This window comes from Macrotis lagotis, chromosome 1, assembly GCF_037893015.1.
Source record: "Macrotis lagotis isolate mMagLag1 chromosome 1, bilby.v1.9.chrom.fasta, whole genome shotgun sequence".
Classification (NCBI taxonomy): domain Eukaryota; kingdom Metazoa; phylum Chordata; class Mammalia; order Peramelemorphia; family Peramelidae; genus Macrotis; species Macrotis lagotis.
Genome location: NC_133658.1, coordinates 647,928,738 through 647,944,380, shown reverse-complemented (window position 1 = coordinate 647,944,380; position 15,643 = coordinate 647,928,738). Strand labels below are relative to the sequence as shown.

Sequence of the window (15,643 nt, the reverse complement as noted above, 5' to 3'; positions counted from 1 at the left end):
AGCCATCCTATTTGACAAATAGTATTTTTTAAGAAAGGGGGCAAAAAGTCAGGACACTAGATCGATACATTGACAAAAACCAAAAACCTTGGCAATATGAAACAGCAGTAGATATCCCACTTCTACAAAGAGTTAGGTGGGGGCAGGGGGTGTTTGGAGTGCCTTCTCCTATCTCTTCATTCAAGTCCTACTTTTTTAAAAAAGATTTTATTTATTTTGAGTTTTACAACTTTTCCCTAATCTTACTCCCTCCCCTCACCCCCCGCAGAAGGCAATTTGCCAGTCTTTACATTGTTTCCAGGGTATAAATGGACCCAAATTGAATGTGGTGAGAGAGAAATCATATCCTTAAGGAAGAAACATAAAGTATAGGAGATAGCAAGATCAGACAGTAAGATATCAGTTATTTTTTTCTAAATTAAAGGTAATAGTCCTTGGTCTTTGTTCAAACTCCACAGTTCTTTCTCTGGATACAGATGGTATTCTCCATCACAGATAGCCCAAAATTGTCCCTGATTGTTGCACTGATGGAATGAGCAAGTCCATCAAGGTTGATCATCGCCCCCATGTTGCTATTAGGGTGTACAATGTTTTTTTGGTTCAGTTCATCTCACTCAGCATCAGTTCATGCAAATCCCTCCAGGCTTCCCTGAATTCCCATCCATCCTGGTTTCTAATAGAATAAGTGTTCCATCACATACATATACCAGAGTTTGCTAAGCCATTCCCCAATTGAAGGACATTTACCCAATTTCCAATTCTTTGCCACCACAAATAGGGCTGCTATGAATACTTTTGTACACGTGTTGTTTTTGCCCTTTTTCATCATCTCTTCAGGGTATAGACCCAGTAGTGGTATTGCTGCATCAAAGGTTATGCACATCTTTGTTGCCCTTTGGGCGTAGTTCCAAATTTCTCTCCAGAAAGATTGGATGAGTTCACAGCTCCACCAACAGTGTAATAGTGTCCCAGAATTCCCACAACCCTTCCAACAATCATCATTATCCTTTCAGCCAGTCTGAGAGGTGTGAGGTGGTACCTCAGAGAAGCTTTAATTTGCATTTCTCTAATAAAGTAATGATTTAGAGCAATTTTTCATATGATTAGAGCAATTTTCATATGATTGCTTTGATCTCATCTGTAAATTGCCTTTGTATATCCTTTGACCATTTGTCAATTGGGGAATGGCTTTTTTTTAAATTTGTCAAGTCCTACTTTTAATTTTGTGTCAACATGGCTTTTTGATGTGTCATTATTCTTTCCATTTACATTGATGTAGTTACTGTATATATTGTTTTCATGAATCTGCTTACTTCATTGTGCATCAGTTCATTTAGATATTTCCCTGTTATTCTGTATCGATCACATACATAATTTCTTACAGCACAGAAATATTCTATAAATCACAAATTGTTTCCCAGTCAATGAGCATCTACTTTATTTACAATTTACAATTAGCTATTGCATAAAATTATTGTTTAGTTGTCTTTCAATTGTGTCCTATTCTTTGTGACTCCATTTTTGGTTTCCTTGGCAGACACCAGAATGGTTTGTCATTTCCTTCTCCAGTTCATTTGACAGAAGAAGTAACTGAAGCAAAGAAGTAGTAACTGAAGCAAACAAGGTTTAAGTGACTTGTTCAAGGTCACATGGCTAGTGGGTTTCTTAGATTTTATTTGAACTCAGGTCTTCCTGACCCCAGGCCTGGTATTCTCTCCACTGTGTCATCTTGAAAAGAATACTGCTATAAGTACTTGAAAAGAGTACTACTGGAGCAAATGGCAACTTTCATGTTATACATAATTTTACTTGCCCAGTAATAGAGTCTGTGGTTCAAAGGGTATGGATATTTTAGTTACTTTGCATAATTTTAAACTGCTTTCTAAAATGGTTGTATCACTTCATAGCTCCAATCTACTAGTGTGCTATCTTTCCACAACCCCTGAAACAATGACTTGACATTTTTTTCCTAATTTTTGTCAATTTGCAGGATCTGAAGTAAAGACTAATTTTTATTTCTCTTATTATTAGTGATTTGGAGCATTTTCATGTGCTTGTGTATACTTTGCAATTCTTTCAGACCTATTTTGTTCATATCAGGGAATGGCTATTAGTCATTTATATTTATTAACTATTATATCTTTTTTTTAGGTTTTTGCAAGTCAAATGGGGTTAAATGGCTTGCCCAAGGCCACACAGCTAGGTAATTATTAAGTGTCTGAGACCAGATTTGAACCCAAGCACTCCTGACTCCCAGGCTGGTGCTTTATCCACTACGCCACCTAGCCGCCCCTATTTATTATATCTTAGATACCAAACTTTTATAAAAGAAATTTGATGCAAAGATTATTTTTCCCATACAACTTCTTCCCTTCTTATCTGAGATGCATTAATGTTGTCTGTACAGGAACTTTTCAATTTCACATACTCAAAGTTATTTTTTTTACCTTTTGTAACTGCCTCTATTGCTTCTTTGGACATTTGCAATGGTTGTCCCCCATGGCTGGAAAGTTCTCCCTCAGCTCTGCTTACTGGCTTCTGACAAAGTCCCAGCTAAAATACCACTGTCTGCAAGAAGCCTTTACCAATCCTTCTAAATTCTAGTGCCTTCTTTTCATTGATTACTTCTTATTTATTTCGTATATGGTTTGTATAAAGCTGTTTTCATGTTGTCTTCCTCATTAGACTATAAGTTCTTAGAGGGCATGGACTGTCTTTTGCCTTTCTCTTAGCACGTTTTGTTTTTGTTGTTCAGTTGTTTTCAGTTATGACTGAACCTGACCTATGACTGTAACATGACCTTGGCAAAGATACTTAAATGGTTTGCCATTTCCTTCTCTAGCTCATTTTACAGATTATGAAACTGAAGCAAACAGGATTAAGTGACTTGCCCAGGGTCACACAATTATCAAGTGTCTGAGACTACATTGGAACTCGGGACCTGATGAGTCCTCCTTATTCCAGGCCCAGAGTCTATGCACTATGGTGCCACTTTGCTGCTGCCCTGGCCTGGAATATAGCAAGTGCTTAATAAATGCTTATTGACTGACATAAAATCACTGAGCCTCTATGCTCACATTGGGCTCAAAGTAGACCTGCAGATCCCACCTTTAAGTCGAATAGTGGTTTAGCAACTGAATCTTGATTTCTGCATTTCTTAAAGAGGTCAATCCAAAAATCATTTAGAGATTTCCAGTGTGCCAGGCACTGTGCTAAGTGATGGAGATACAAAAGTCCCTGACTTCAAGAAGCATATATTCTACAAGGGTAATTGAGTGACGAAAATCTAAGATAAAAGCAAGACAATTTGGTGGTAGGAGGGGGAGAATAAAAACTAGATAAATTAGGAAGGGTATCTTAAAGAAGGTAGTACTTAAACTGAGCTTTGAATAAAGGTAGGAGTTCCAAAAAATATAAGTGAGAAAATAGAATTCTAGGCATGATTAATTAGCTCTCTTAAGACAGACACTAAATATGATATATGGGTAACAATGTCAGTTTGGCTTGTGTATGAGTTTATCAGGAACAGTTAAGTGTAGTATAATCATCCTGAAAAAATAGACAAGAGTCATAATAGAAAGTTTAAAATGTCAAATGATAAGTTTGTATTTTGTGTAATAGGCAATTTTATACAAGGCAATAAGGATCTCCTGAAGCTTCTAAAGCAAGAAAATGACAATTAGATCGGTACTATAGGAGTATTAAATTGGCAGCTGTGTGGGAGATAGGAGATATTAAAGGCTGAATACAGGAAGACCAATTAAGAAACTAATGTAATAGTTTAAATGAGAAGTGGTAAGTCTGTGAACTAACGTAGATATATGAATGAAAAGAGGTTGACAGGAGAGATTATGTGGAAGTAGAATAAATGAGCTGGCAATTAATAGCATATGGGTAAGATGAGTGAGAATTCAGAGTTGAGATTTATTCTTAGGCTATGAACAGAGATGACTAGAAGAACAGTATTAACTAAACTTGACAGAAATAGGAAAGTTAGTGGGAGAGAAGAGTTCAATGGAAGAAATTATAATGTTAAATTTGGGAGGCCTGTGAGACATGAAGATAGAGATTTCCATTTTGCAGTTGGAGTTGAAGGCCTAGAGGAAGCTGGTCTGAAGAGTGATCTACAATAGAGATGTTAATTAAAACTAGGAAGACTAATGAGTTATCACACATTAATGCAGAGAAAGAGAAAAAAGGCCAGTATTAAGTTCTCAGGCATATCTGGGTATCATAGGGAACTGCATAAATGCTGTTCTAATGAGACTGAAGAGGAATACTCAAACAGGTAGAGGAGCTAAGTCAGTGAGGCACCAATGTCTCAAGAGTTCAAGGTAAAAAGATTATCCTGAAGCAAAACAGACACTATTGGTCAACAGCGTCAAAAGCTATAGCAAGGTCAAGAGATTAGAAGACTAAGAAAAGGCATGGCCAGCAGTGAAAAAATGAGAATTGATGTGAATTTGTACCAAATAAATTTCATTGTCATGATGGGCAGCAGAGTGGAGTCAATGAGTTAAACAAAATTTTCTGAGTATCTAGTATATATTGATATAGTACACATAGAAAAAGCTGTCTGTTACATAGCTTGAGTACAATCAACAAAATAACTTGGGTATAGCTAAAAATATCATTAGACCTGAGGGTAAACATAAGAAGGATCTTATACTGCTAACCAGCTAGATGATAAGTGATCAGAGTGCTGAAAGACCTGAGTTTAAATCCAACCTCAAACACTTATTAGCTGTGTGACACAGGGCAAATCACTTAAATGCTGTTTGTGAAATGGGGATAACATTAGCACCTCCTTCTCAGGGCTGGTTTAAGGAAGAAATGAGGCACAAATTATAAAGCACCTTGTACAGTGCCAGTAATTTGTATATTAGTTATCATCCTCCTCCTCCTCCCCTCCTTTCCCTGTTTCCTCCCCCTTCCCTTGCCCCTTCCCCTCCTCAGCATATGGGAGGTAGATAAAATGGATAAAGCACTGGGTTTCAAATTAGGAAGACTCCTCTTTGTGAGTTCAAATTTAGTCTCAGATACTTACTAGCTGTGTGGGCAAGTCACTTAATCTTGTTTACATCAGTTTACTCATCTGTAAAATGAATTGGAGAAGCAAATGGCAAACCACTTTACCAGTAATGTTGTATTTGGGAGGCCAAGAAAAACTTCAAGAAAACTTCCCAAGAAAACTTCAAATGGGGTAACAAAGAGTCAGACAAAGAAACTGAACAAATTATAATTATTATTAAAAAAATATAATTCAAAATGATGACCAAGGTTTGAATTATGTACAGCTCTTTATGGGAATTCCAAAGCTATTTTAGCAATCTGAAATGTATAACATTCAAAAGCATGAAAATATGAGAATAGTATACAATTTGCATTTATAAGACACTAACAATTATGGAACCCTGCCTAGTAGGAGATTCAAGTTCAACAAACATCTCATTAGGTATCAACTGTAAATGAAAAATTGTCCCTCTAATACAAATGTTTACATTCTCCTGGAAGAAGTAAATGTAAAAAATATGAAGTAATTTAGAAGAGAAGAGCACTAACAACTGGAGGAATCTAGAAAGACTTCCTATAGAAAGTGATACCTAAGTGGAAGGAAGTTAAGATTCGGAGCCAAAGGTGAAGCAAGAGCATCCTCTGGACAACAGGGTCAGTTTATATAAAGACAAAACTGGAAAATGATTATAAATTCATATATAAAGTTCAACAGATATATGTCTTAATACATGCTTCATGGATATCAAATCTCTATTAATGATTTTTTCATAATGATAATATAAGTTTACAAAGCAGTAACAGCAGCAAAAATTAATCCAAAGTGGTTGACTAGTTCCAATTAGCACACATTTAATCAATATTTGAAGACAAATGCAATTTAAATGAAAACTGACAACAACAAACACAAGACTGTATTATACAGACCTACAATTTTGGGGGAGGATAATACAAACATATCTTCAACAGTTTTATCATACATAATAATGGTCAAGAAATGAGGACTGCTGGCAGCTAACATATCAAATGAGAAAAATCTATTGTTAGTATTACAGGAAGTATACTAAGAATCCTTTGACATAAGCACATGCAGGCTGAATCACTGTCCACAAATGCCTTTTTGTTGCACCTCATTCACCCTGACCTTCCTCCATCCAATGTCACTTATCCTTTTGAGGGCTATGTAATATAGTCTAAAGGCAGGAGAGCCTATTATTATTTGGACTTATTCTATTCCTTCCACACAGCTCAAAGAAAAATATGTACCAATGCTAAGATTCTATTGTACAACTTTGCTCTGTTCCTGCTTTGACAAAAAAACTGGCATTTTTTGGGGGGGGTTTGGCAAGGCAATGGAGTTAGGTGACTTACCCAGGGTTGCACAGCTAGGTAATCATTAAGTGTCTGAGGCTTTTTGAACTCAGGTCCTCCTGACTCCAGGGTCAGTGCTCTATCCACTGTGCCACCTAAGCTTCCCCTTGGCATGATCCTTAGATAAGCTATTAAAGTTATTAAAAGTACAAAGACAAAAGGTTAAGATTAGAATTTCTGAGATCTGCTTTTGAGTCTGTAGCACTAGTTTGGGCAAATCATTTAATTTCTCTATTCTCTAGTTCATTCCTGACTCTCCAGCCACTCACCATTCCATTTATATTTAGAACCAAATCTCCCTCCCTGGCCACAACTTTCCTTTATACTTTGTTTCTATCATTAGAATTTAAACTCTTTGAAGGTAGAGATTGTCTTTTTTATGATATAGATCCCTACTGCTTAATATATAATAGTAAGCAATTAATAAATGTTTTATATTTGTGCAGGAAAATTCTCTCGGTTCTCCTACCTATCTGACCATTTCTTTTCCACTATCCTTTGATGGATCTTCATTCAGGTCATGTTCACTAATCATGGATGTCCCTCAAGATTCTGTCTAGGTTTTCCTCCTCCTCCTTCTCCTCCTCCCCTCCCCTCCCTTCCCTTTCCCTCCCTTCCCCTTTATAAAAATGTTTGCCACTTATTTCAGAGAAATAAAGGATTGAAAACAATAACTTCTATTATGTCCTCTTCTTCCAACTTCTTAGTAAAAAAAAAAATACATATAAATTGTTAGAATATTATTATAAAAAGTTATTTTCTAACTTCATCAGTCATCAAAGTGCTATTTGAAAACAAAAAAGTTCACTTTCAAGATTTCATTTCCTTCTATGATAGATCACTGACTGATGACATAAAAATTCAGACATAAAAAATTTTGGTTATTGAATAAATCATGATCCAAAGTAAGTGCTTGAAATGTGCACTAGAAAACCATTCTCCTGATTGTGATGCATAGGTGCCCTCTAGTGTGGTAGCTTTTACATAAATTCTTTACTTCATAAAAATTTTATATGTGTGTGTGTGTATCTTATGTTTCAAAGTGTTAACAAGGTTAAGTTTTAAAGACATTTTAATGAGACTGAAGAAATAATACAACAATGAAATATGGTAGAAAGTATGAAAGGGAATATTAAATTCTCTATAGTGGTTTTGATCTTAGCCTTTTTCTTGCTTCCATATTAACATAAATAACAATTTTGGAAGGATGAAGCCCAGTGAATATTACCTGGGCAGTGTTACACTGTAATAAAATTTTTATATCTTTTTTAGACTTATTTGAAGTTTTTTTCATTTTTGTTTTTAACCAGGCCTGTAATGTCATCAGTGTAAAAAGTTCTTGATAAGGAACTTCCTCAATTAAGGCAGAGGAGAACTTTCTCTGAAACTTAAAAAATTGCTTGGGGAACCAAGTGGTTAATTGACTAGCCTTGAACCTATAACCTGTTTGTGTCAGAGACAGAATTTGAACCCAGGTGTTTCTAACATTTAGGCTATCTATATTATGCTGCCTCTCATTTGAAAAGTTTCTACTAAGTAATGCTGTATATTAATGTTTATGCCACAATGGTAGAAATACTATACCATAATAACAAACAACAGCAATAACAGTGAATATTTATACCAAGGCTATAGAAAGTCTATTTAATAATAGCAGCAATAACTACAATAAAAACAGCAGTAAGAGTCGACATAGTTTTCAAATTTTATAAAGAGTTTCGCATATTAAATTCCTTTATGCCTAACTACAATCCTGTAAGGTCAGTCTGAGAAGTATTCTAATACCTGTAGTATCATTGTCAAAAGCAATCTTGTGGCCAGAGTGCTGGGCCTGGAAGAATTGGGTTCAAAGACTGCTTCTGTTGTTTACTTGCTCTAAGGTCACAAATAAGTCACTTAAGCTCTTTACCTCTTAGGTATCAAAGAGAGGAATTTATAATTTATTTTTTATTTTATCATAAAGACAAGACCCAGTAGAGCTTGCTGAGAAGCAAAGGGGGAATAATCTCATCTGTGCTTTAGAAAACTTATTTTGGAAGCTGTGACAAGGACACAATGGAGCAGGATGAGATTTGAGGCAGGGAGTATAATTAGAAAGCTAGTTTTTAGTCTAGACAAGAGGTGATGAAGGCGTGAACTAATATGGTATCTTGTGATCAGAAAGAAGAGGACATACACAAAAAAAGATTGGTAATGGGGGTAACAGGAAGATATTGAGAATGAAATCTACTTTATTGGTAACCAAAAAGATGATTTTTCTTAATAATAGGGAAGATTGGAAGAGGAATGAATTTGGAGGAAAGAATAGTGGGCTTGCACTGGTCCTGGAGTCAGGAGGACAAGAGTTCAAATCTGACTCAGATAGTTACTAGCTGTGTGACCCTAACTTAACCCTAACTGCCTTCAAAAAAAAAGGAAGGAAGGAAGGAAGTATACAAGGAAGGAAGAAAGATAATGGGTTCTATTTCAGATGTGTTGAATTAAATGTCCTCTGGGACATTTAACATTGAATGTCCAAAAAACAGCTTAGTAGTACAGTACCAGAGCTTAGAAGACAAAGTAGGACTAGATAAATAGATTTGGGAATCATCTATCTAGAGATGATCATTGAACCTATGAGAGCTGATAAGATCACTGAGAGAATGTTGAGAGAAAAGAGAAGAGGGTCCATGACAGAGCCTGAGAGGATACCCACAGTTAATGGGCATAAATATGGATTATATATCAGACAAGTAAGAGGAGAATCAGGAGAGAATACAGTCATAAAAACCCAAGGAAGAGCATATTTAGGAGGAAGGAGTGGGTGAGAGGGTAAAATGCAGCAGACTGGTCAAGAAGGACTGAGATAATGTATGTAAAATGTTTTACAAATGCAGTTATAATTGTGTATTTTTATAATTATATTGATTTTTATGAATGAGAGAGAGGTTAAGAGACTAATTTATGATTCTAAAGCTAGTTATATGACACAGGTAGGATTTGAATTCAGGACTTTGTTGACTCCATATTCATTGGTTTTTCCCATTGTACCATGATTCCATAATAAAGTGTCTTTCCTTTAGCTGTATTACAGCAATTGATTTTCAAAACAGAAAACATGTAATTGAAGGCCATAGTTCTCAAGCACTAGATCAAATGAACTTCATAGGAAGATGGTTGATCAAGATATAGGACAAAATGTTGAATGAGTAGTCATGCGTAAGCCTAGCTCCAAATGAACTAGATAAAGCCACATTCTAATAAGCAGACCTGGGTGCCAATTCCATTTCTGATACAAAACTAATTTGAGTAGTACTCCAAATTCCCAGGACCTCATTTTTCTCTACTATAAAATGTGGAAGTTGAACTAGATAGCCTTTGACATCTCTTCCACATCTAATTATGATACTCTTATCCTATAAGAGTCAATGAAAAATAAGTGGTAATTAAACATAATCTTAGAAAGTCTGACAATATTTTAGAAAATAACTTTAGAATTCTTATTGAAATCATTATTTTAGATCTCTTTCTGAAACAAATTACATTTTAATTACACACTACCAACTAATAGAAATTTAGAGGCCAGCTAGGTGATGTCAGTGAATAGAGAGGCTTACTAGCTATGTGACCTTGGGCAAGTCACTTAACCTCTCTCTGTCTCAGTTTCCTCAACTGGAAAATGAGGATCATACTAGTAGCTACCTGGTAAGGCTATTGTGATGATCAAATGAAAAAATATTTGTAAAGTGCTTAGCACAGTATCTGGCACATGTAGGCATTATATAAATGTTTATTCCTTTCCCTCCTTCCTTCCCTCCATTTGGAGAAATGATAAATACTAATTTAATAAAGACCAACTTAGCATTTACTATGTGTTGTATCAAGAGCAATTCTTATTTCAAATCTACTTATCCAGTCCTAACCTCTCTGCTGACCTCTAGATCTTAAATCTAAAACTGGGATATCCTGAAGAGATTGTAAACTCAACATGAAAAAAAATTTCCCTCTCAAACCCTTCCTCACGTTCCAAATTTTCTGATTACTATAGAGTACACCTCTATCCTCCCAATATCCCAGGCTCATAACCTCGATGTCATTCCCAGATTTTTACTTTCACTTCCCACACCCAATCTGTTGCCAAAACCTGTCAATTTTTTCTTTGTAACATCTCTTGAGTATGACCCCTTCTCTTCTAACCCTACAAACCACCATGATACACACTCTCCTCACCTCATATCTGAACTATTTAGATAGCCTGATGATAGCTCTCTCAAGCTCCAAGTCCTTCCCCACTGTAGGCCATCTTCCACTCAGCTGTCAAAATGATCTTTTTAAAAACCCAGTGTCTAATCATACCACCTCTATCTACTCCAGTATACTGCAGTGACTGCCTATCACCTTCAGGATCAAATATAAAATCTTATTTGATATTCAAAGTATTTTATAGTCTGTCCCTCCACACCCAAATTTTCAGTCTTACATTTTATTTCTTTTCACTCTGACCCTCACTGTGATCCAGTGACAATGGCTTCTTGACTTTCCCTCTAAAAAGACAGTCCATTTCCTGACTCTGGGCATTTTCTGACTGTCCCTCCATTGCATAGAATTCTCTCTCTCTTCTGCTCTGGCTATTGACCCCACCTTGCTTTCTTCAAATTTAAGCTAAAATCTCACTTTCTACAGGAAATTTCTCTTAGTTCCAGTTTTTTCCCTGTGTTGATTTCAATTTAACCTGTACAAAGCATTTTTTGTACATAGTTGTTCATTAAATTATGAGTTCCTTGAGAACAGGGGTTTATCTTTTATCTTTCTATATATCTTAACATAGTGGGTGGCATACTAAGTGAATGTTTATTGACTTTATGGCAGGTGCTCTCAGATACAGATACATAATAATAATAACCATCATAAAGAATTTCCTGTGCTTGAGGAGTTCATAATCTAACTTAGTAGATGTGAAAAAAACAAATAATATGTAAACACTCTCCACTATTACTTTGGCACAAAAACATAAAATCAGTCTAATTAGAATATGGCATCAAGTCAATGTTATTCTAGTCAAATTAATTTCCAAGGAGAGAATTTTAAAAGAAACATCAATAGCTCCCAATTATTTACTAATAATGTCCAAACTCCTCTTGTGGCATTTAAAGGCCCTTCACAATCTGGCTACAACCTACCTTTATAGTCTTCTCATTATTTTCTCATCCAGCTTACATTTTAGACAGAAATTCTTATCTCCCAAACTGTCTGTTTTTCTCCTTCCTCTGATCATGCCATTCTCTAAATGGAATTTCAAAGAATCTCAGATTTAATTCAATAAGCACTTATTAACTGCCTAATTTGTGCAAGACACTGTGTACCACTGTATTGGTAATACAAAGAAAATAATAAAATATAGTTCATACTCTTGAGGGATATCTCATGAGCTCTCTGGTACAACTTACACCTATAAAAGACTCCCCCCCCCCATCCTAAAATACCAGATAAGTGATTGTCTATCTTGATGCTGAAGAATCTTAGTGAAGGAGAAAACCATTATCTCTTGAGGCTGCCAATTTTGTTCTTGGATAATTCCAATAAATCTAAAAGATTTTCTTCATAACAAATCTAGTTTCCTATTTGCAGTTCAACCCCCATTGCTTCTAATTCTTCCCTTTGAACCCAAGAAAAGAAAATCTGATAATTTTTTCCTCAACAATCTTACAAATTCTTGAAAACAACTATGCCATCCCCCCTTCCTCTCCTTTCTATTTCTCTTCCATTCATTTTCCTTTGACTGATATTAATCCACTATTCTTATTAACAGCTTATTAACAGCCTTCCTAAGTGAGATGCTCAGAAGTAATTACAATATTTCAGGTATTGGCACTGATTTGATCAGTACCAGAGAGTGTGTTGTAGCAAAAAGAATGCTGGCTCTGAAGTCTGGAGAAATGAGTTCAAATTCTGTCAAATTTTACCTGAGTAATTTTAATCATGACACCTAGATAGCACAGAGGATTGCTTACTTGTCTGGAGTCATGAAGATCTGTGTTCAAACCTAACCTCAATCATTTACCAGTTAAGTGGCATTGGGCAAGTCACTTAAACCTATTTGCCTCAGTTTCTCATCTGTAAAATGAGGATACACTTTACAAGGAAATGGCAGATTACATCAGTATCTTTGCCAAGAAAATCCCAAGGGGTCACATAGAATTAGACATGACTGAACAATAACAACCTTAGTCAAGCTACTAACATATCTGGGCCTGAGTTATCTTTAAATGTGGGGGGGAGGTGTTGACTAGATTCCTAAACTTCTTTCTAGAGATCTAAAATCCTTTGAGAACAGAAGACTATCAGCTCCCTAATTCTAGATAATAGGTTCCCCTTAATGTAGACTAATAATATGTAAGTTTTTTTGGTAACAACACATCATTATCCTCACATTGACCTCCTAATTCTGAATGTGGCTACCCTGCCTAGAACATAAAAGACTAGAAACCTGGACAGACTAGACTATTAGACATCACAGCCTGATGTACTGTAGCCATCTCAAACATAATATGTCCAGAACAGAACTCATTATCTTTCCCCTTAAATCCTTTCCTCTTCTCAATGAGGGCACCACTATCCTACCATTCACAAATTCAGGTCCATAAATTTAGTGTTATTCTCAATTCCCCCCCCCCCTAAGGCTCCCCCAACATATCCATTGCCAATCTATTGCCAATATTGCTGTTTCTACCTTTATAATATCTCTAGTATATATCCCTTTATCTTCTCTGGCACTGTCACACCCTGGAACAGTCCTCCTCCCCTCAGAATTGGACTACTAAAATGGCCTGTTGATAGGTGTTCTGGCCTCAAATCTCTCTTCACTCCAGTCTAGTTCTTACCCAGTTGCCAAAATGACTTTCCTAAAGCATGTAACTTTCCTTCTTTAAAAAAAAATCTTGTGGTTCCTTTTTATTGCCAGGATAAAATATAAAGGATCAAATATAAAGTCCTCTGTGTAGCCTTTAACACTCTTCACTACCTGGTTCTTTCCTCTTCTCCAGCTTCCTTACCTTGACTCTCTTCCACATGCTCTATAATCTAACAATATTTGCCATTGAGAACCAATCTTGATGCCCCTCCAATGTTTGTCACGTTCTTCCTTCTCTTTCTTGTCACCATCTTGGCTCCGCCCCCCTCATTCTGGTTTTCTTCAAGGCTCAACTCAAATTCCATATCCTGAAGAAGGCCTTTTTGGTCCAATTATTCTGAGACTGACTCTCCTTTATAATGTTGGTTGATTGGTTCTTGTCCTTTATTATCAAAGAAGACCAAAATGACATCACTATGTTTGAGAAAAATTACAGCGTGTCTGACTGGCTGATAAGACCAATATGAGCTCAGAATGCTCTAGCCCAAGTTGGGCAGAAATAGTCCATGTGAACACCTAGGGTGGGTACTCTAAATTTACATATGTCATATTTCCTTTGAGCTGCTTCAATTCTGTCTTCCTCATAGAGTGCATCACCCTCACTGATGAGGGCACGCCATGCTGGGTGGTCCTGTGCTAGTGTCTCCCATGCTGTACAGGCAATTCTACAGTTCTTCAATGAGACCTTCAGGGTGTCTCAGTATCACTTCTTCTGACCCACTTGTGAGTACTTGCCCTTTGTAAGTTCTCCATAACATAGCTTTTTTTGGGCAAGTCTGGCATTCTAACATGATGTCCAGCCCATCATAGTTGCACTCTGTAGTAATGTTGGAATGCTAGGCAGTGTAGCCCAAGAAAGAACCTCAGTGTCTGGTATCTTCTCCTGCCAGGTAATTTTCAGAAGCTTCCTAAGACAATTTAAATGTAAACGATTCAGTTTCCTGACATGGTGCTGGTAGACTGTCCAGGTTTCACAGGCATATAGTAAAGAGTTCAGCACAACAGCTTGTAGACCTTCAGTTTGGTCATCAGTCTAATTCCTCTTCTCTTCCACAGTTTCTTTCAGAGTCTCCTAAATACTGAGCTAGCTCTGGCAATTCAAGCGTCAACCTCATTGTCAATGTGTACCTTATAAAGGACACTGTCAAGGTAAGTGAACATGTCCACAGTACTTAAAACTTCACCATTTGCTGTAATCAATGGTTCCACATATGGATGGTGGGGTGCTAGCTGATGGAGTTTCTGTGTTTTCTTGGTGTTAATTGTTAGAACAAAATTAGCACAAGCAGCAGAGAATAGATCCATCCTTTGTTGTGTCTGTCTCAGTTCAGGGGCTGCATTGAGTGCATAATCATCTGCAAACAGAAGATCATGTACCAACACTCCCTCCACTTTGGTCTTAGCTTGTAGCCTTTTCAAGTTAAAGAATTTGCCATTGCACTAGCTGACCTTGAGACCATGTTCATCCTCAGTGAAGGGGTTTGATAATATGGCTGAAAACATCATGCTAAAAAATATGGGAGCAAGGATACATCCTTGTTTTTACTCCATTAGTGATTGAGAAATCTCAAGAGCATCATCCACTATCAAGAAACCAGGTATGCTGTCTTGAAATTTGCATACAATACTGAGGAACTTCTCTGGGCAACCAAATTTTGGCATAATTTTCCATAAACACTCCCACATGATGGCATCAAAGGCTTTAGTCTGATCTATAAATGTTGTATACATAACCTTGTTCTGTTCCTGGCATTTTTCCTGGAGTTGTCTGACAGCCAATACCATGCTGACTGTTCCTCTACCCTTTCTGAAGCCACACTGACTCTCAGGAAGGTAAGCAACTTCCAGGTGAAAGATCAGCCTATTGAGAAGGACTCTGGCAAGAATCTTATTAGCAATGCAATGACTAAAAGAGAAATACCCCTGTAATTGTCACAAGACAATCTATTCCAATTACCTTTAAAGAGATGTATGATGGAGGCATTCTTGAATTCTTGTTGGATAACCTCTTCATGTCATATAACCTGGAAAATTTCAGGCAGTTTTTGAATGAGTAATGAACTCCCCACCTTGTAGATCTCAGCAGGAATAGAATCAGCACCAGGTGCTTTTGCCATTTGAAAGGAGCTTAATGGCATTCAAAATTCTTCTTCAGTTGGAATTTCAGGTAGGGACTGACTGACAAATGGTCAATGACTTCTATATTGATCAATGATGGTCTGTCTGTAAGAACACTATGGAAGTGTTCAGCCCATCTCTCTAGGATTATGTCACTATCATTAATCAATGTAGATCCCTCAGCACTGAATAGTTGAAATGCAACATATATCTTTGGTACATAAATAGCCTTCAGAACAGCATAAAAGCATT

General features: G+C 36.6%; 1 protein-coding gene across 11 annotated transcripts in view; it reads right to left on the bottom strand.

The window, feature by feature from the left end:
- The window catches only part of JHY (junctional cadherin complex regulator), a 117,821-nt gene that overhangs the window by 64,503 nt on the left and 37,675 nt on the right, over positions 1-15,643 (bottom strand). Inside the window, exon 4 of one of the 11 annotated variants that reach the window (XR_012474180.1) lies at positions 11,544-11,646. The exons of the other annotated variants lie outside the window; for them this stretch is intronic. The gene's annotated coding sequence lies outside the window, so the exon portion shown is untranslated. The remainder of the gene's footprint in view (positions 1-11,543; positions 11,647-15,643) is intronic. 11 annotated transcript variants of the gene reach the window in all.